Below are 24,115 nucleotides of genomic sequence, written 5' to 3' on the forward strand. Positions count from 1 at the left end.
TTAAAATGCAAAAATATATAAGATAATAGCTAAAATGAAAATAAAAAAAGATAAAAATACAAAAAAGAAAAAGAAAAGCAGTACCCAATCAGGAATAAATAGTTACTAAAATAAAATAGACAGAAAATAAAGTGTCAAAATTAGAAATAAACAAAACAAGAAATATAACATGTTAATAACTAAATCAAAAACTAATAGTGACTAAAATAAAGGAAATGAAAGTTACAAGCATAAATCATGACAAAATATAACATATTGGTGATCGAATTGAAAATAACGAAAATAAAACACCTGAAATAAAATAAAAACATAGAGCTTCGAACTATAATGTAAAAATAATGTAATATTAGAGGGACCTAAATGTGATTAAATGTAAGGATTTGGTGGCCAATATATAAAAACACAGCAGAATCGGGAGGGCCTCAATGCAATTAATCGCAGAAGTTTAGTGATTGATTTTTAAAAATACGTGATAATGGAGTGGCTTCAACATGAATAGACCAAAACTTTTAGATACCAATAAAAAATATAGCAAGAAGATAAGAGACCTTATGTGTGATTAACCCAAAGTCAAATTAAAAGAATTCCCCTTTCTTATTAATCAGAACACGTGAACCCCAAATATAATTTCTTTTCCCTTTTTTTTATTCTATTCAATATGTTAAACCCATAGCCTTCTTCTCCTTTTCTTTCACGCCATATACACAAAGCATCCATGGCGTCTGGATCTTCGGTGAATCTGACCATTGGACTCTAGACCCGACGACGGCGACACCCTACTCCGACGAACACCAAAGCAAGCTAACCTAACTTCCTATCTCTATTTTAATTAATTTTTCTTTAGAACTCATGGAATTTACTTTAACAACTAACAAAATTATAAACTAAAATTCTTATTATTAGTTGCATTCGAATTGAATAAATAAACTAAAGAAACTGAAAGACAAACTAGAATACCTTAGAATTTGATTATGTTTTGATTGTCGAAAAATTCTGTATTTTATTGCTCTTTTTTCTTCTGAAAAACGAGAGGAATCCGGGCCCCTTTTCTTACATTTTCATTCGGCTTTTTATAGCCATTTTCTTACACGTCTTTTACATAAAAAAATAGCAATTTGCAATGTGATCATACTTTGGATTATATCTCACATGCATCTGCAGGCATTGGTAGGAAACAAGAATTAATGCTCTGGGGCAGCGGCACTTTGAATTTAAGTTCTTCAAGCTTAGATGAGCTAGGTCACTAGGATGAGGACAAAAATATGGGGTCTACAGCTTCGACATAAATTAAATATTAGGAGTCGCCACCGATCATTTATTTTTCGTAAAAATTTGGTTGACCGGATACCATTTTACCTGATCTGTGTTTTTACCAGAAATATGTCGGGCTCGGGAGTCGGTTATAGTCAATGAAGGAATAGCACCCTTGAACTGCCCTTTCGGTACCATTTAATTTATCGATTGTCTTAATTGCGAAAATTGAAATTAAATTTAAAATTAAAAAATTCGATCATAATTATTTACCTTTTGATCAATTAAAATTATCCCTAAAAATCATAAACAAAGTTGCAAAATAAAACATACAAAGACAAAGAGTTAGTATTGAAATATAATTATATGGATAAAAATGCAAAAATATATAAGATAATAGCTAAAATGAAAATAAACAAAAAAAATACAAAAAGAAAAGCAGTACCCAATCAGGAATAAATAGTTACTAAAATAAAATAGACAGAAAATAAAGTGTCAAAATTAGAAATAAACAACACAAGAAATATAACATGTTAGTAACTAAATCAAAAACTAATAGTGACTAAAATAAAGGAAATGAAAGTTACAATCATAAATCATCACAAAATATAACATATTGGTGATCGAATTGAAAATAACAAAATAAAACACCTGGAATAAAATAAAAACAGAGAGCTTCGGTGACTATAATGTAAAAATAATGTAATATTAGAGGGACCTAAATGTGATTAAATGTAAGGATTTGGTGGCCAATATAAAAAAACACAACAGAATCGGGAGAGCCTCAACGCAATTAATCGCACAACTTTAGTGACTGGTTTTTAAAAACACGTGATAATAGAGTGGCTTAAACATGAATAGACCAAAACTTTTAGAGACCAATATAAAATATAGCAAAAGACAAGTGGCCTTATGTGTGATTAACCCAAATTCAAATTAAAAGCATTCCCCTTCCTTAATAATCAGAACACGTGAACCCCAAATATAATTTCTTTTCCAATTTTTTTATTCTATTCAACATGTTAAACCCATAGCCTTCTTCTCCTTTTCTTTCACGCCATACACAGAGCATACATGGCGTCTGAATCTTCGGTGAATCTGACCATTCGACTCTAGACCCGATGACGGCGACACTCCACTCTGACGAACACAAAATCAAGGTAACCTAACTTCCTATCTCTATTTTAATTTATTTTTCTTTAGAACTCATGGACTTTACTTTAACAACTAACAAAATTATAAACTAAAATTCTTATAATTAGTTGCATTCGAATTGAATAAATAAACTAAAGAAACTGAAATACAAACTAGAATACCTTAGAATTTGATTATGTTTTGATTGCCGAAAAATTATGTATTTTATTGCTCTTTTTTCTTCTGAAAAACGAGAGGAATCCGGCCCCCTTTTCTTACATTTTCATTCAGCTTTTTATAGCCATTTTCTTACATGGCTTTTACATAAAAAAAATAGCAATTTGCAATGTGATCATACTTTGGATTATATCTCACATGCATCTGTAGGCATTGGTAGGAAACAAGCAATAATGCTCTGGGGCAGCGGCACTTTGAATGCAAGTTGTTCAAGCTTAGATGAGCTGGGTCACTGGGATGAGGACAAAAATCTGGGGTCTACAGCTTCGACTTAAATTAAATATTAGGAGTCGCCACCGATCATTTATTTTTCGTAAAAATTTGGTTGATCGGATACCATCTTACCTGATATGCCTTTTTACCATAAATATGTTGGGATCGGGATTCGATTACAGTCAAGGAAGGATTAGCACCCTTGAACTGCCCTTTCGGTACCATTTAAATTTAATTTATCGGTTGTCTTAATTGCAAATATTGAAATTAAAATTAAAATTAAAAATTCGATCATAATTATTTACCTTTTGATCAATTAAAATTATCCCTAAAAATCATAAATAAAGCTGCAAAATAAAACATACAAAAATAAAGAGTTAGTATTAAAATCGAAATAAAAAAAAAGTAAATATGGATCTAGATACAATAAATACAGGAGCTTGAATTGTAATAAAATATAATTATATGGATTAAAATGCAAAAATATATAAGATAATAGCTAAAATGAAAATAAAAAAAGATAAAAATACAAAAAAGAAAAAGAAAAGCAGTACCCAATCAGGAATAAATAGTTACTAAAATAAAATAGACAGAAAATAAAGTGTCAAAATTAGAAATAAACAAAACAAGAAATATAACATGTTAGTAACTAAATCAAAAACTAATGGTGACAAAAATAAAGGAAATGAAAGTTACAAGCATAAATTATCACAAAATATAACATATTGGTGATCGAATTGAAAATAACAAAAATAAAACACCTGAAATAAAATAAAAACATAGGGCTTCGGTGACTATAATGTAAAAATAATGTAATATTAGAGGGACCTAAATGTGATTAAATGTAAGGATTTGGTGGCCAATATATAAAAACACAGCAGAATCGGGAGGGCCTCAACGCAATTAATCGCAGAATTTTAGTGATTGATTTTTAAAAATACGTGATAATGGAGTGGCTTAAACATGAATAGACCAAAACTTTTAGAGACCAATATAAAATATAGCAAAAAGACAAGTGGCCTTATGTGTGATTAACCCAAAGTCAAATTAAAAGCATTCCCCTTCCTTATTAATCAGAATACGTGAACCCAAAATATAATTTCTTTTCCCATTTTTTTATTCTATTCAACATGTTAAACCCATAGCCTTCTTCTCCTTTTCTTTCACGCCATACACAGAGCATACATGGCGTCTGGATCTTCGGTGAATCTGACCATTCGACTCTAGACCCGATGACGGCGACACCCCACTCCGACGAACACCAAAGCAAGGTAACCTAACTTCCTATCTCTATTTTAATTTATTTTTCTTTAGAACTCATGGACTTTACTTTAACAACTAACAAAATTATAAACTAAAATTCTTATAATTAGTTGCATTCGAATTGAATAAATAAACTAAAGAAACTGAAATACAAACTAGAATACCTTAGAATTTGGTTATGTTTTGATTGCCGAAAAATTATGTATTTTATTGCTCTTTTTTCTTCTGAAAAACGAGAGGAATCCGGCCCCCTTTTCTTACATTTTCATTCGGCTTTTTATAGCCATTTTCTTACATGGCTTTTACATAAAAAAAATAGCAATTTGCAATGTGATCATACTTTGGATTATATCTCACATGCATCTGTAGGCATTGGTAGGAAACAAGCAATAATGCTCTAGGGCAGCGGCACTTTGAATGCAAGTTGTTCAAGCTTAGATGAGCTGGGTCACTGGGATGAGGACAAAAATCTGGGGTCTACAGCTTTGACTTAAATTAAATATTAGGAGTCGCCACCGATCATTTATTTTTCGTAAAAATTTGGTTGACCGGATACCATCTTACCTGATATGCGTTTTTACCAGAAATATGTTGGACTCGGGAGTCGATTACAGTCAAGGAAGGATTAGCACCCTTGAACTGCCCTTTCGGTACCATTTAATTTATCGGTTGTCTTAATTGCAAATATTGAAATTAAAATTAAAATTAAAAATTCGATCATAATTGTTTACCTTTTGATCAATTAAAATTATCCCTAAAAATCATAAATAAAGCTGCAAAATAAAACATACAAAAACAAAGAGTTGGTATTAAAATCGAAATAAAAAAAAAGTAAACATGGATCTAGATACAATAAATACAGGAGCCTGAATTGTAATAAAATATAATTATATGGATTAAAATGCAAAAATATATAAGATAATAGCTAAAATGAAAATAAAAAAAGATAAAAATACAAAAAAGAAAAAGAAAAGCAGTACCCAATCTGGAATAAATAGTTACTAAAATAATATAGACAGAAAATAAAGTGTCAAAATTAGAAATAAACAAAACAAGGAATATAACATGTTAGTAACTAAATCAAAAACTAATAGTGACTAAAATAAAGGAAATGAAAGTTACAAGCATAAATCATCACAAAATATAACATATTGGTGATCGAATTGAAAATAACAAAAATAAAACACCTGAAATAAAATAAAAACATAGGGCTTCGGTGACTAAAATGTAAAAATAATGTAATATTAGAGGGACCTAAATGTGATTAAATGTAAGGATTTGGTGGCCAATATATAAAAACACAGCAGAATCGGGAGGGCCTCAACGCAATTAATCGCAGAATTTTAGTGATTGATTTTTAAAAATACGTGATAATGGAGTGGCTTAAACATGAATAGACCAAAACTTTTAGAGACCAATATAAAATATAGCAAAAAGACAAGTGGCCTTATTTGTAATTAACCCAAAGTCAAATTAAAAGCATTCCTCTTCCTTATTAATCAGAATACGTGAACCCCAAATATAATTTCTTTTCCCATTTTTTTATTCTATTCAACATGTTAAACCCATAGCCTTCTTCTCCTTTTCTTTCACGTCATACACAGAGCATACATGGCGTCTGGATCTTCGGTGAATCTGACCATTCGACTCTAGGCCCGATGACGACGACACCCCACTCCGACGAACACCAAAGTAAGGTAACCTAACTTCCTATCTCTATTTTAATTTATTTTTCTTTAGAACTCATGGACTTTACTTTAACAACTAACAAAATTATAGACTAAAATTCTTATTATTAGTTGCATTCGAATTGAATAAATAAACTAAAGAAACTGAAATACAAACTAGAATACCTTAGAATTTGATTATGTTTTGATTGCCGAAAAATTATGTATTTTATTGCTCTTTTTTCTACTGAAAAATGAGAGGAATCCGACCCCCTTTTCTTACATTTTCATTCGGCTTTTTATTGCCATTTTCTTACATGGCTTTTACATTAAAAAAATAGCAATTTGCAATGTGATCATACTTTGGATTATATCTCACATGCATCTGTAGGCATTGGTAGGAAACAAGCAATAATGCTCTGGGGCAGCGGCACTTTGAATGCAAGTTGTTCAAGCTTAGATGAGCTGGGTCACTGGGATGAGGACAAAAATCTGGGGTCTACAGCTTCGACTCAAATTAAATATTAGGAGTCCCCACCGATCATTTATTTTTCGTAAAAATTTGGTTGACCGGATACCATCTTACCTGATCTGCGTTTTTACCAGAAATATGTCAGGCTCGGGAGTCGGTTACAGTCAAGGAAGGATTAGCACCCTTGAACTACCCTTTCGGTACCATTTAATTTATCGATTGTCTTAATTGCGAAAATTAAAATTAAAATTAAAATTAAAATTAAAAAATTCGTTCATAATTATTTACCTTTTGATCAATTAAAATTATCCCTAAAAATCATAAACAAAGTTGCAAAATAAAACATACAAAGACAAAGAGTTAGTATTAAGATCGAAATAAAAAAAAAGTAAACATGGATCTAAATACAATAAATACGGGAGCCTGAATTGTAATAATATATAATTATATGGATAAAAATGCAAAAATATATAGATAATAGCTAAAATGAAAATAAACAAAAAAATACAAAAAGAAAAGAAAAAGAAAAGCGGTACCCAATCAGAAATAAATAGTTACTAAAATAAAATAGACATAAAATAAAGTGTCAAAATTAGAAATAAACAAAACAAGAAATATAACATGTTAGTAACTAAATCAAAAACTAATAGTGACTAAAATAAAGGAAATGAAAGTTACAATCATAAATCATCACAAAATATAACATATTGGTGATCGAATTGAAAATAACAAAATAAAAGACCTGGAATAAAATAAAAACAGAGAGCTTCGGTGACTATAATGTAAAAATAATGTAATATTAGAGGGACCTAAACGTGATTAAATGTAAGGATTTGGTGGCCAATATAAAAAAAACACAACAGAATCGGGAGGGCCTCAACGCAATTAATCTCACAACTTTAGTGACTGGTTTTTAAAAACACGTGATAATAGAGTGGCTTAAACATGAATAGACCAAAACTTTTAGAGACCAATCTAAAATATAGAAAAAAGACAAGTGGCTTTAAGTGTGATTAACCCAAAGTCAAATTAAAAGCATTCCCCTTCCTTATTAATCCGAACACGTGAACCCCAAATATAATTTCTTTTCCCATTTTTTTATTCTATTCAACATGTTAAACCCATAGCCTTCTTCTCCTTTTCTTTCACGCCATACACAGAGCATACATGGCGTCTGGATCTTCTGTGAATCTGACCATTCGACTCTAGACCCGATGACGGCGACACCCCACTCCGACGAACACCAAAGCAAGGTAACCTAACTTCCTATCTCTATTTTAATTTATTTTTCTTTAGAACTCATGGACTTTACGTTAACGACTAACAAAATTATAAACTAAAATATTTATTATTAGTTGCATTCGAATTGAATAAATAAACTAAAGAAATTAAAATACAAACTAGAATACCTTAGAATTTGATTATGTTTTGATTGCCCAAAAATTATGTATTTTATTGCTCTTTTTTCTTCTGAAAAACGAGAGGAATCCGGCCCCCTTTTCTTACATTTTCATTCGGCTTTTTATAGCCATTTTCTTACATGGCTTTTACATAAAAAAATAGCAATTTGCAATGTGATCATACTTTGGATTATATCTCACATGCATCTGTAGGCATTGGTTGGAAACAAGCAATAATGCTCTGGGGCAGCGGCACTTTGAATGCAAGTTGTTCAAGCTTAGATGAGCTGGGTCACTGGGATGAGGACAAAAATCTGGGGTCTACAGCTTCGACTTAAATTAAATATTAGGAATCGCCACCGATCATTTATTTTTCGTAAAAATTTGGTTGACCGGATACCATCTTACCTGATCTGCGTTTTTACCAGAAATATGTCGGGCTCGGGAGTCGATTACAGTCAAGGAAGGATTAGCACCCTTGAACTGCCCTTTCGGTACCATTTAATTTATCGGTTGTCTTAATTGCAAATATTGAAATTAAAATTAAAATTAAAAAATTCGATCATAATTATTTACCTTTTGATCAATTAAAATTATCCCTAAAAATCATAAATAAAGTTGCAAAATAAAGCATACAAAAACAAAGAGTTAGTATTAAAATCGAAATAAAAAAAAAAGTAAACATGGATCTAGATACAATAAATACAGGAGCCTGAATTGTAATAAAATATAATTATATGGATTAAAATGCAAAAATATATAAGATAATAGCTAAAATGAAAATAAAAAAAGATAAAAATACAAAAAAGAAAAAGAAAAGCAGTACCCAATCAGGAATAAATAGTTACTAAAATAAAATAGACAGAAAATAAAGTGTCAAAATTAGAAATAAACAAAACAAGGAATATAACATGTTAGTAACTAAATCAAAAACTAATAGTGACTAAAATAAAGGAAATGAAAGTTACAAGCATAAATCATCACAAAATATAACATATTGGTGATCGAATTGAAAATAACGAAAATAAAACACCTGAAATAAAATAAAAACATAGAGCTTCGGTGACTATAATGTAAAAATAATGTAATATTAGGGAGACCTAAACGTGATTAAATGTAAGGATTTGGTGGCCAATATATAAAAACACAGCAGAATCAGGAGGGCCTCAATGCAATTAATCGCAGAAGTTTAGTGATTGATTTTTAAAAATACGTGATAATGAAGTGGCTTAAACATGAATAGACCAAAACTTTTAGATACCAATATAAAATATAGCAAGAAGATAAGAGACCTTATGTGTGATTAACCCAAAGTCAAATTAAAAGCATTCCCCTTTCTTATTAATCAGAACACGTGAACCCCAAATATATTTCTTTTCCCATTTATTTTATTCTATTCAACATGTTAAACCCATAGCCTTCTTCTCCTTTTCTTTCACGCCATATACACAAAGCATCCATGGCGTCTGGATCTTCGGTGAATCTGACCATTCGACTCTAGACCCGACGACGGCGACACCCCACTCCGACGAACACCAAAGCAAGGTAACCTAACTTCCTATATCTATTTTAATTAATTTTTCTTAAGAACTCATGGAATTTACTTTAACAACTAACAAAATTATAAACTAAAATTCTTATTATTAGTTGCATTCGAATTGAATAAATAAACTAAAGAAACTGTAAGACAAACTAGAATACCTTAGAATATTATTATGTTTTGATTGCCGAAAAATTCTGTATTTTATTGCTCTTTTTTCTTCCAAAAAACGAGAGGAATTCGGCCCCCTTTTCTTACATTTTCATTCGGCTTTTTATAGCCATTTTCTTACACGTCTTTTACATAAAAAAATAGCAATTTGCAATGTGATCATACTTTGGATTATATCTCACATGCATCTGCAGGCATTGTTAGGAAACAAGCATTAATGCTCTGGGGCAGCGGCACTTTGAATGCAAGTTGTTCAAGCTTAGATGAGCTAGGTCACTGGGATGAGGACAAAAATATGGGGTCTACAGCTTCGACATAAATTAAATATTAGGAGTCGCCACCGATCATTTATTTTTCGTAAAAATTTGGTTGACCGGATACCATTTTACCTGATCTGTGTTTTTACCAGAAATATGTCGGGCTCGGGAGTCGATTATAGTCAAGGAAGGAATAGCACCCTTGAACTGCCCTTTCGGTACCATTTAATTTATTGGTTGTCTTAATTGCGAAAATTGAAATTAAAATTAAAATTAAAAAATTCGATCATAATTATTTACCTTTTGATCAATTAAAATTATCCCTAAAAATCATAAAATTATCCCTAAAAATCATAAACAATGTTGCAAAATAAAACATACAAAGGAAAAGAGTTAATATTAAGATCAAAATAAAAAAAGGTAAACATGGATCTAAATACAATAAATACGGGAGCATGAATTGTAATAAAATATAATTATATGGATTAAAATGCAAAAATATATAAGATAATAGCTAAAATGAAAATAAACAAAAAAATACAAAAAGAAAAGGAAAAGAAAAGCAGTACCCAATCAGGAATAAATAGTTACTAAAATAAAATAGAAAGAAAATAAAGTGTCAAAATTAGAAATAAACAAAACAAGAAATATAACATGTTAGTAACTAAATCCAATACTAATAGTGACTAAAATAAAGGAAATGAAAGTTACAATCATAAATCATCACAAAATATAACATATTGGTGATCTAATTGAAAATAACAAAATAAAACACCTGGAATAAAATAAAAACAGAGAGCTTCGGTGACTATAATGTAAAAATAATGCAATATTAGAGGGACCTAAACGTGATTAAATGTAAGGATTTGGTGGCCAATATAAAAAAAACAACAGAATCGGGAGGGCCTCAACGCAATTATTCGCACAACTTTAGTGACTGGTTTTTAAAAACACGTGATAATAGGGTGGCTTAAACATGAATAGACCAAAACTTTTAGAGACCAATATAAAATATAGCAAAAAGACAAGTGGCCTATGTGTGATTAACCCAAAGTCAAAATAAAAGCATTCCCCACCCTTATTAATCAGAACACGTAAACCCCAAATATAATTTCTTTTCCCATTTTTTTATTCTATTCAACATATTAAACCCATAGCCTTCTTCTCCTTTTCTTTCACACCATACACAGAGCATACATGGCGTCTGGATCTTCGGTGAATCTGACCATTCGACTCTAGACCCGATGACGGCGACACCCCACTCCGACGAACACCAAAGCAAGGTAACCTAACCTCCTATCTCTATTTTAATTTATTTTTCTTTAGAACTCATGGACTTTACTTTAACAACTAACAAAATTATAAACTAAAATTCTTATTATTAGTTGCATTCGAATTGAATAAATAAACTAAAGAAACTGAAATACAAACTAGAATACCTTAGAATTTGATTATGTTTTGATTGCCGAAAAATTATGTATTTTATTGCTCTTTTTTCTTCTGAAAAACGAGAGGAATCCGGCCCCCTTTTCTTACATTTTCATTCGGCTTTTTATATCCATTTTCTTACATGGCTTTTACATAAAAAAAATAGCAATTTGCAATGTGATCATACTTTGGATTACATCTCACATGTATCTGTAGGCATTGGTAGGAAACAAGCAATAATGCTCTGGGGCAGCGGCACTTTGAATGCAAGTTGTTCAAGCTTAGATGAGCTGGGTCACTGGGATGAGGACAAAAATCTGGGGTCTACAGCTTCGACTTAAATTAATTATTAGGAGTCGCCACCGATCATTTATTTTTCGTAAAAATTTGGTTGACCAGATACCATCTTACCTGATCTGCGTTTTTACCATAAATATGTCAGGCTCGGGAGTCGGTTACAGTCAATGAAGGATTAGCACCCTTGAACTGCCCTTTTGGTACCATTTAATTTATCGATTGTCTTAATTGCGAAAATTGAAATTAAAATTAAAATTAAAAAATTCGTTCATAATTATTTACCTTTTGATCAATTAAAATTATCCCTAAAAATCATAAACAAAGTTGCAAAATAAAACATACAAAGACAAAGAGTTAGTATTAAGATCGAAATAAAAAAAAAGTAAACATGGATCTAAATACAATAAATACGGGTGCCTGAATTGTAATAAAATATAATTATATGGATAAAAATGCAAAAATATATAAGATAATAGCTAAAATGAAAATAAACAAAAAAAATACAAAAAGAAAAGAAAAAGAATAGCGGTACCCAATCAGGAATAAATAGTTACTAAAATAAAATAGACAGAAAATAAAGTGTCAAAAATAGAAATAAACAAAACAAGAAATATAACATGTTAGTAACTAAATCAAAAACTAATAGTGACTAAAATAAAGGAAATGAAAGTTACAATCATAAATCATCACAAAATATAACATATTGGTGATCGAATTGAAAATAACAAAATAAAACACCTGGAATAAAATAAAAACAGAGAGCTTCGGTGACTATAATGTAAAAATAATGTAATATTAGAGGGACCTAAATGTGATTAAATGTAAGGATTTGGTGGCCAATATAAAAAAACACAACAGAATCGGGAGGGCCTCAACGCAATTAATCGCACAACTTTAGTGACTGGTTCTTAAAAACACGTGATAATAGAGTGGCTTAAACATGAATAGACCAAAACTTTTAGAGACCAATATAAAATATAGAAAAAAGACATATGTGTGATTAACCCAAAGTCAAATTAAAAGCATTCCCCTTCCTTATTAATCAGAACACGTGAACCCCAAATATAATTTCTTTTCCCATTTTTTTATTCTATTCAACATGTTAAACCCATAGCCTTCTTCTCCTTTTCTTTCACGTCATACACAGAGCATACATGGCGTCTGGATCTTCGGTGAATCTGACCATTCGACTCTAGACCCGATGAGGGCGACACCCCACTCCGACGAACACCAAAGCAAGGTAACCTAACTTTCTATCTCTATTTTAATTTATTTTTCTTTAGAACTCATGGACTTTACTTTAACAACTAACAAAATTATAAACTAAAATTCTTATTATTAGTTGCATTCGAATTGAATAAATAAACTAAAGAAACTAAAATACAAACTAGAATACCTTAGAATTTGATTATGTTTTGATTGCCCAAAAATTATGTATTTTATTGCTCTTTTTTCTTCTGAAAAATGAGAGGAATCCGGCCCCCTTTTCTTACATTTTCATTCGTCTTTTTATAGCCATTTTCTTACATGGCTTTTACATTAAAAAAATAGCAATTTGCAATGTGATCATACTTTGGATTATATCTCACATGCATCTGTAGGCATTGGTAGGAAACAAGCAATAATGCTCTGGGGCAGCGGCACTTTGAATGCAAGTTGTTCAAGCTTAGATGAGCTGGGTCACTGGGATGAGGACAAAAATCTGGGGTCTACAGCTTCGACTTAAATTAAATATTAGGAGTCACCACCGATCATTTATTTTTCGTAAAAATTTGGTTGACCGGATACCATCTTACCTGATCTGCGTTTTTACCAGAAATATGTCGGGCTCGGGAGTCGATTACAGTCAAGGAAGGATTAGCACCCTTGAACTGCCCTTTCGGTACCATTTAATTTATCGGTTGTCTTAATTGCAAATATTGAAATTAAAATTAAAATTAAAATTAAAAAATTCGAACATAATTATTTACCTTTTGATCAATTAAAATTATCCCTAAAAATCATAAATAAAGTTGCAAAATAAAACATACAAAAACAAAGAGTTAGTATTAAAATCGAAATAAAAAAAAGTAAACATGGATCTAGATACAATAAATACAGGAGCCTGAATTGTAATAAAATATAATTATATGGATTAAAATGCAAAAATATGTAAGATAATAGCTAAAATGAAAATAAAAAAAATATAAAAATACAAAAAAGAAAAAGAAAAGCAGTACCCAATCAGGAATAAATAGTTACTAAAATAAAATAGACAGAAAATAAAGTGTCAAAATTAGAAATAAACAAAACAAGGAATATAACATGTTAGTAACTAAATCAAAAACTAATAGTGACAAAAAAAAGGAAATGAAAGTTACAAGCATAAATCATCACAAAATATAACATATTGGTGATCGAATTGAAAATAACGAAAATAAAACACCTGAAATAAAATAAAAACATAGAGCTTCGGTGACTATAATGTAAAAATAATGTAATATTAGAGGGACCTAAACGTGATTAAATGTAAGGATTTGGCGGCCAATATATAAAAACACAGCAGAATCGGGAGGGCCTCAATGCAATTAATCGCAGAAGTTTAGTGATTGATTTTTAAAAATACGTGATAATGAAGTTGCTTAAACATGAATAGACCAAAACTTTTAGATACCAATATAAAATATAGCAAGAAGATAAGAGACCTTATGTGTGATTAACCCAAAGTCAAATTAAAAGCATTCCCCTTTCTTATTAATCAGAACACGTGAACCCCAAATATATTTCTTTTCCCATTTTTTTTATTCTATTCAACATGTTAAACCCATAGCCTTCTTCTCCTTTTCTTTCACGCCATATACACAAAGCATCCAAGGCGTCTGGATCTTCGGTGAATCTGACCATTCGACTCTAGACCCGACGACGGCGACACCCCACTCCGACGAACACCAAAGCAAGGTAACCTAACTTCCTATATCTATTTTAATTAATTTTTCTTAAGAACTCATGGAATTTACTTTAACAACTAACAAAATTATAAACTAAAATTCTTATTATTAGTTGCATTCGAGTTGAATAAATAAACTAAAGAAACTGAAAGACAAACTAGAATACCTTAGAATTTGATTATATTTTGCTTGCCAAAAAATTATGTATTTTATTACTCTTTTTTCTTCTGAAAAACGAGAGGAATTCGGCCCCCTTTTCTTACATTTTCATTCGTTTTTTATAGCCATTTTCTTACACGTCTTTTACATAAAAAATTAGCAATTTACAATGTGATCATACTTTGGATTATATCTCACATGCATCTGAAGGCATTGGTAGGAAACAAGCATTAATGCTTTGGGGCAGCGGCACTTTGAATGCATGTTGTCAAGCTTAGATGAGCTAGGTCACTGGGATGAGGACAAAAATATGGGGTCTACAGCTTCGACATAAATTAAATATTAGGAGTCCCCACCGATCATTTATTTTTCGTAAAAATTTGGTTGACCGGATACCATTTTACCTGATCTGTGTTTTTACCAGAAATATGTCAGGCTCGGGAGTTGATTATAGTCAAGGAAGGAATAGCACCCTTGAACTGCCCTTTCAGTACTATTTAATTTATTGGTTGTCTTAATTGCGAAATTGAAATTAAAATTAAAATTAAAATTAAAAAATTCAATCATAATTATTTACCTTTTGATCAATTAAAATTATCCCTAAAAATCATAAAATTATCCCTAAAAATCATAAACAAAGTTGCAAAATAAAACATACAAAGACAAAGAGTTAATATTAAGATCAAAATAAAAAAGGTAAACATGGATCTAAATACAATAAATACGGGAGCATGAATTGTAAAAAAATATAATTATATGGATTAAAATGCAAAAATATATAAGATAATAGCTAAAATGAAAATAAACAAAAAAATACAAAAAGAAAAGAAAAAGAAAAGTGGTACCCAATCAGGAATAAATAGTTACTAAAATAAAATAGACAGAAAATAAAGTGTCAAAATTAGAAATAAACAAAACAAGAAATATAACATGTTAGTAACTAAATCCAATACTAATAGTGACTAAAATAAAGGAAATGAAAGTTACAATCATAAATCATCAAAAAATATAACATATTGGTGATCGAATTGAAAATAACAAAATAAAACACCTGGAATAAAATAAAAACATAGAGCTTCGGTGACTATAATGTAAAAATAATGTAATAATAGAGGGACCTAAACGTGATTAAATGTAAGGATTTGGTGGCCAATATAAAAAAACACAACAGGATCGGGAGGGCCTCAACGCAATTAATCGCACAACTTTAGTGACTGGTTTTTAAAAACACGTGATAATAGAGTGGCTTAAACATGAATAGACCAAAACTTTTAGAGACCAATATAAAATATAGCAAAAAGACAAGTGGCCTTATGTGTGATTAACCTAAAGTCAAATTAAAAACATTCCCCTTCCTTATTAATCAGAACACGTGAACCCCAAATATAATTTCTTTTCCCATTTTTTTATTCTATTCAACATGTTAAACCCATAGCCTTCTTCTCATTTTCTTTCACGACATACACAGAGCATCCATGGCGTCTGGATCTTCGGTGAATCTGACTATTCGACTCTAGACCCAAGGACGGCGACACCCCACTCCGACGAACACCAAAGCAAGGTAACCTAACTTCCTATCTCTATTTTAATTACTTTTTCTTTAGAACTCATGGAATATACTTTAACAACTAACAAAATTATAAACTACAATTCTTATTATTAGTTGTATTCGAATTGAATAAATAAACTAAAGAAACTAAAATACAAACTAGAATACCTTAGAATTTGATTATGTTTTGATTGCCGAAAAATTCTGTATTTTATTGCTCTTTTTTCTTCTGAAAAATGAGCGGAATCCAGCCCCTTTTTCTTACATTTACATTCGTCTTTTTATAGCCATTTTCTTACATGGCTTTTACATAAAAAATAGCAATTTGTAATGTGATCATACTTTGGATTATATCTCACATGCATCTGCAGGCATTGGTAGGAAAAAAGCATTAATGCTCTGGGGCAGCGGCACTTTGAATGCAAGTTGTTCAAGCTTAGATGAGCTAGGTCACTGGGATGAGGACAAAAATCTGGGGTCTACAGCTTCGACATAAATTAAATATTAGGAGTCGCCACCGATCATTTATTTTTCGTAAAAATTTGGTTTACCGGATACCATTTTACCTGATCTGTGTTTTTACCAGAAATATGTCGGGCTCGGGAGTCGGTTACAGTCAAGGAAGGATTAGCACCCTTGAACTACCCTTTCGGTACCATTTAATTTATCGATTGTCTTAATTGCGAAAATTGGAATTAAAATTAAAATTAAAAAATTCGTTCATAATTATTTACCTTTTGATCAATTAAAATTATCCCTAAAAATCATAAACAAAGTTGCAAAATAAAACATACAAAGACAAAGAGTTAGTATTAAGATCGAAATAAAAAAAAAGTAAACATGGATCTAAATACAATAAATACGGGAGCCTGAATTGTAATAAAATATAATTATATGGATAAAAATGCAAAAATATATAAGATAATAGCTAAAATGAAAATAAACAAAAAAATACAAAAAGAAAAGAAAAAGAAAAGCGGTACCCAATCAGGAATAAATAGTTACTAAAATAAAATAGATAGAAAATAAAGTGTCAAAATTAGAAATAAACAAAAAAAGAAATATAACATGTTAGTAACTAAATCAAAAACTAATAGTGACTAAAATAAAGGAAATGAAAGTTACAATCATAAATCATCACAAAATATAACATATTGGTGATCGAATTGAAAATAACAAAATAAAACAGCTGGAATAAAATAAAAACAGAGAGCTTCGGTGACTATAATGTAAAAATAATGTAATATTAGAGGGACCTAAACGTGATTAAATGTAAGGATTTGGTGGCCAATATAAAAAAACACAACAGAATCGGGAGGGCCTCAACGCAATTAATCGCACAACTTTAGTGACTGGTTTTTAAAAACACGTGATAATAGAGTGGCTTAAACATGAATAGACCAAAACTTTTAGAGACCAATATAAAATATAGCAAAAAGACAAGTGGCCTTATGTGTGATTAACCTAAAGTCAAATTAAAAAACATTCCCCTTCCTTATTAATCAGAACACGTGAACCCCAAATATAATTTCTTTTCCCATTTTTTTATTCTATTCAACATGTTAAACCCATAGCCTTCTTCTCATTTTCTTTCACGCCATACACAGAGCATCCATGGCGTCTGGATCTTCAGTGAATCTGACCATTCTACTCTAGACCCAAGGACGGTGACACCCCACTCCGACAAACACCAAAGTAAGGTAACCTAACTTCCTATCTCTATTTTAATTAATTTTTCTTTAGAACTCATGGAATTTACTTTAACAACTAACAAAATTATAAACTACAATTCTTATTATTAGTTGTATTCGAATTGAATAAATAAACTAAAGAAACTGAAATACAAACTAGAATACCTTAGAATTTGATTATGTTTTGATTGCCGAAAAATTCTGTATTTTATTGCTCTTTTTTCTTCTGAAAAAAGAGAGGAATCCGGCCCCTTTTTCTTACATTTGCATTCGTCTTTTTATAGCCATTTTCTTACATGGCTTTTACATAAAAAAAATAGCAATTTGTAATGTGATCATACTTTGGATTATATCTCACATGCATCTGCAGGCATTGGTAGGAAACAAGCATTAATCCTCTGGGGCAGCGGCACTTTGAATGCAAGTTGTTCAAGCTTAGATGAGCTACGTCACTGGGATGAGGACAAAAATCTGGGGTCTACAGCTTCGACATAAATTAAATATTAGGAGTCGCCACCGATTATTTATTTTTCGTAAAAATTTGGTTGACCGGATACCATTTTACCTTATCTGTGTTTTTACCAGAAATATGTCGGGCTCGGGAGTCGGTTACAGTCAAGGAAGGATTAGCACACTTGAACTGCCCTTTCGGTACCATTTAATTTATCGATTGTCTTAATTGCGAAAATTGAAATTAAAATTAAAAAATTCGTTCATAATTATTTACCTTTTGATCAATTAAAATTATCCCTAAAAATCATAAACAAAGTTGCAAAATAAAACATACAAAGACAAAGAGTTAGTATTAAGATCGAAATAAAAAAAAGTAAACATGGATCTAAATACAATAAATACGGGAGCCTGAATTGTAATAAAATATAATTATATGGATAAAAATGCAAAAATATATAAGATAATAGCTAAAATGAAAATAAACAAAAAAATACAAAAAGAAAAGCGGTACCCAATCAGGAATAAATAGTTACTAAAATAAAATAGACAGAAAATAAAGTGTCAAATTTAGAAATAAACAAAACAAGAAATATAACATGTTAGTAACTAAATCAAAAACTAATAGTGACTAAAATAAAGGAAATGAAAGTTACAATCATAAATCATCACAAAATATAACATATTGGTGATCGAATTGAAAATAACAAAATAAAACACCTGGAATAAAATAAAAACATAGAGCTTCGGTGACTATAATGTAAAAATAATGTAATATTAGAGGGACCTAAACGTGATTAAATGTAAGGATTTGGTGGCCAATATAAAAAAACACAACATAATCGGGAGGCCTCAACACAATTAATCGCACAACTTTAGTTACTGGTTTTTAAAAACACGTGATAATAGAGTGGCTTAAACATGAATAGACCAAAACTTTTAGAGACCAATATAAAATATAGCAAAAAGACAAGTGGCCTTATGTATGATTAACCCAAAGTCAAATTAAAAGCATTCCCCTTCCTTATTAATCAGAACATGTGAACCCCAAATATAATTTCTTTTCCCATTTTGTTTTTCTATTCAACATGTTAAACCCATAGCCTTCTTCTCATTTTCTTTCACGCCATACACAGAGCATCCATGGCATCTGGATCTTCGGTGAATCTGACCATTCAACTCTAGACCCAAGGACGGCGACACCCCACTCCGACGAACACCAAAGCAAGGTAACCTAACTTCCTATCTCTATTTTAATTACTTTTTCTTTAGAACTCATGGAATTTACTTTAACAACTATCAAAATTATAAACTAAAATTCTTATTATTAGTTGTATTCGAATTGAATAAATAAACTAAAGAAACTGAAATACAAACTAGAATACCTTAGAATTTGATTCTGTTTTGATTGCCGAAAAATTCTGTATTTTATTGCTCTTTTTTCTTCTGAAAAATAAGAGGAATCCGGCCCCTTTTTCTTACATTTACATTCGTCTTTTTATAGCCATTTTCTTACATGGCTTTTACATATAAAAAATAGCAATTTGTAATGTGATCATACTTTGGATTATATCTCACATGCATCTGCAGGCATTGGTAGGAAACAAGCATTAATCCTCTGGGGCAGCGGCACTTTGAATGCAAGTTGTTCAAGCTTAGATGAGCTAGGTCACTGGGATGAGGACAAAAATCTGGGGTCTACAGCTTCGACATAAATTAAATATTAGGAGTCGCCACCGATCATTTATTTTTGGTAAAAATTTGGTTTACCGGATACCATTTTACCTGATCTGTGTTTTTACCAGAAATATGTCGGGCTCGGGAGTCGGTTACAGTCAAGGAAGGATTAGCACCCATGAACTGCCCTTTCGGTACCATTTAATTTATCGATTGTCTTAATTGCGAAAATTGGGATTAAAATTAAAATTAAAAAATTCGTTCATAATTATTTACCTTTTGATCAATTAAAATTATCCCTAAAAATCATAAACAAAGTTGCAAAATAAAACATACAAAGACAAAGAGTTAGTATTAAGATCGAAATAAAAAAAAAAGTAAACATGGATCTAAATACAATAAATACGGGAGCCTGAATTGTAATAAAATATAATTATATGGATAAAAATGCAAAAATATATAAGATAATAGCTAAAATGAAAATAAACAAAAAAAATACCAAAAGAAAAGAAAAAGAAAAGCGGTACCCAATCAGGAATAAATAGTTACTAAAATAAAATAGACAGAAAATAAAGTGTCAAAATTAGAAATAAACAAAACAAGAAATATAACATGTTAGTAACTAAATCAAAAACTAATAGTGACTAAAATAAAGGAAATGAAAGTTACAATCATAAATCATCACAAAATATAACATATTGGTGATCGAATTGAAAATAACAAAATAAAACACCTGGAATAAAATAAAAACAGAGAGCTTCGGTGACTATAATGTAAAAATAATGTAAATTAGAGGGACCTAAACGTGATTAAATGTAAGGATTTGGTGGCCAATATAAAAAACACAACAGAATCGGGAGGGCCTCAACGTAATTAATCGCACAACTTTAGTGATTGGTTTTTAAAAACACGTGATAATAGAGTGGCTTAAACATGAATAGACCAAAACTTTTAGGGACCAATATAAAATATAGAAAAAAGACAAGTGGCCTTATGTGTGATTAACCCAAAGTCAAATTAAAAGCATTCCCCTTCCTTATTAATCAGAACACGTGAACCCCAAATATAATTTCTTTTCCCATTTTTTTATTCTATTCAACATGTTAAACCCATAGCCTTCTTCTCCTTTTCTTTCACGCCATACACAGAGCATACATGGCGTATGGATCTTCAGTGAATCTGGCCATTCGACTCTAGACCCGATGACGGCGACACCCCACTCCGACGAATACCAAAGCAAGGTAACCTAACTTCCTATCTCTATTTTAATTTATTTTTCTTTAGAACTCATGGACTTTACTTTAACAACTAACAAAATTATAAACTAAAATTCTTATTATTAGTTGCATTCGAATTGAATAAATAAACTAAAGAAACTAAAATACAAACTAGAATACCTTAGAATTTGATTCTGTTTTGATTGCCGAAAAATTATGTATTTTATTGCTCTTTTTTCTTCTGAAAAACGAGAGGAATCCGGCCCCCTTTTCTTACATTTTCATTCGGCTTTTTATAGCCATTTTCTTACATGGCTTTTACATAAAAAAATAGCAATTTGCAATGTGATCATACTTTGGATTATATCTCACATGCATCTGTAGGAAACATGCATTAATGCTCTGGGGCAGCGGCACTTTGAATACAAGTTGTTCAAACTTAGATGAGCTAGGTCACTGGGATGAGGACAAAAATCTGGGGTCTACAGCTTCGACTTAAATTAAATATTAGGAGTCGCCACCGATCATTTATTTTTCGTAAAAATTTAGTTGACCGGATATCATTTTACCTGATCTGTGTTTTTACCAGAAATATGTCGGGCTCGGGAGTCGGTTACAATCAAGGAAGGATTAGCACCCTTGAACTGCCCTTTCGGTACCATTTAATTTATCGGTTGTCTTAATTGCGAAAATTGAAATTAAAATTAAAATTAAAAAATTCGATCATAATTATTTACCTTTTGATCAATTAGAAGGACAAAATGGTCTTTTCATAGCAAGATAATTATTTGGGGTTAGTATTATATTAACCACGTGGAAGTATAGGAAATCAAAACAAGCTTCCAGAGTCCTCTTATTCTTTCTTCTTCATCATACGTGAGACCCCAGCTAAGGTAAGATCTCTTGTTAGTGAATTTCTTGATGAATTTATGGTTGATTCATGTCCATTAGGCAATAGTTAAGCTTAAAGGAAGTTTAAATTGTTTTAAAACCTCAAGATGAGAAGTATATGAAGAATTAAAGAAAGGAAGTAGAAAAGTGAAATCTTAGATTAGAGTTCATAATAAGAATTGGAAGTGAGATTTGACTTGTCATCAAGTTAATTAAGGGATAGGAAGTGTTAGAATAGGAATTTGAACATGTTGCAAAACTAGTTTAATTTTTGCAATTACATAGAAATGACTAGATTTGGAGTTTAAAGAAGTGATTATGGAGTATAAATGAGTTTAAGTATGTGTATTAAAGTTAGGAATATTAAAGGGAGTTAAATAAGAAGGTTTGAGCTAAAATAAGGTGATTTTCGAGCTCAAAATGGGATTTCTGGGCTAGGGGAATCAATCCCCCTCAAACGAATATCAATTTCCAGAATGCTAGAGGGGAATCGATACCCCCAGGGGGGAACCGATTCCCCCATAAAAAAAAGAGAAACTAAACTATCAATTCCTTAAATTGTTAGGCTATTAGAGGTTAATTTCAAGACTTAGGCATCTGATAATCATCTTGAAAATTTTGCTTATGTAGATATTAAGCCTAATCAAGTTCTGGAACAATCGACAAGTAGGATCGATCGAGGGAAAGACAAAGAAATCTAGGTGAGTGCATATGCATAGCATGAATATAGTATTATAATCAGTTCTAGACTTATGATAAGTCTAGATTCAATATTTTGATACATGATTACATTCCATATTATGAAACATGATATGAGTTTATACCATATGCATTATGTGACATGAATATGCAGGAAATGATATGTCTATGTGATAAAGGTATGAAAATATTATGTTTACATGATACAAATTATGTGAATTATGAAAGCCCATGTTAAGTAGATGAGAACTATAGGTATAGTTGGCATGCTAAGGGTAGAGGGTCTACGCGGTCCTTCGGGATATATATATATTCTTTGGAACATGTGTGAAGTCTTGTGAGACACATACTTGATCCCTAGTATATGTATATGATTCTTAAGGAATGATATGTGGTCCTTATAGACATTATTATATGGCACTACGGTGCAATTCTACGCGGCACTCTGGTACAATTCTACGTGGCACTTCGGTGCAATTATACGAGTTGTGGTGACAGCATAGTGCACAACCTCACAATACTCACATACCTTAGGTTCTCAATATGGTATCTTGGGCTAATGAACTTAATAATGTGAACTTATGAATGTGAAATTTGATAAGTCTATGTGTAAGAATATGGTTATGGTTATTGCATTGATTACATTCATATTATCATTGCAACCCATCTCATTTTGGCAATTTCTTTATATTTTATGGTTATTATTATATTGCCTCACTAAGTCGATGACTTAGCGTGTGAGTGTTGCACGAGTAGGATTCGATAAAGTTGACGATAGAGGTTAAGCAGCTGGACAACATTACTCCTGCAACTATCAGATCAGAAGCAACTTAATAGTATGTCATTTTGTTATGTAAATCAGTGTTGGCATGTAATAGAAGGTTAAGTTGCGTATGCTCTGAGTATTTTGTGAACCTTGTATAAACTTATACATATATATATATATATATGTGTGTGTGTGTGTGTGTGTGTGTGTGTGTAGATTATCGTATTTTCTTAATATAATTCAAATGTTTTGTTATTTTGTTAAGAATAATGCTTTAAAAAGGTAATGTGACATCTCAGACTCGTACCCGGGTCGGGTACGGGTTAGGGGTGTTACATTTAATGGTATCAGAGCTATGGTTTAGCCGATTCTAGGCATAAACCAGAGTCTATATAGAGTCTTTAAATGGAATACATGCCAACATATAGTGAGAACTTCTGATCTGGTATAGTATGAGTATGTTGTTTTGCTAATAGAACGATGTGTTTATTCATATTAGATGTCCGGACATAGTAGCTCCTGAAGTGAAGCGGGAGAGGATAGGCCTACTGAAAGCAGTAATTCACCTGCCCTGGCCAGGCAAGGTAAAGGACAGGCATCTCAGGGAGTGCCTGTACAAGACCAAGATACTTTCTTCAGGACGTTGGACGCTATTCTGACGCGTCTTCAACCTCCTGCTCCACCAACTCAAAGAATGAATGTAGCAAAACAGTTGAGAGGTTTAGGAGCTCTCGAATTTAAGGGAGAAGCTGAGAAAGG

This window comes from Hibiscus syriacus, unplaced genomic scaffold (genome assembly GCF_006381635.1).
Source record: "Hibiscus syriacus cultivar Baekdansim isolate YM2019G1 unplaced genomic scaffold, ASM638163v2 tig00110683_pilon, whole genome shotgun sequence".
Taxonomy (NCBI): domain Eukaryota; kingdom Viridiplantae; phylum Streptophyta; class Magnoliopsida; order Malvales; family Malvaceae; genus Hibiscus; species Hibiscus syriacus.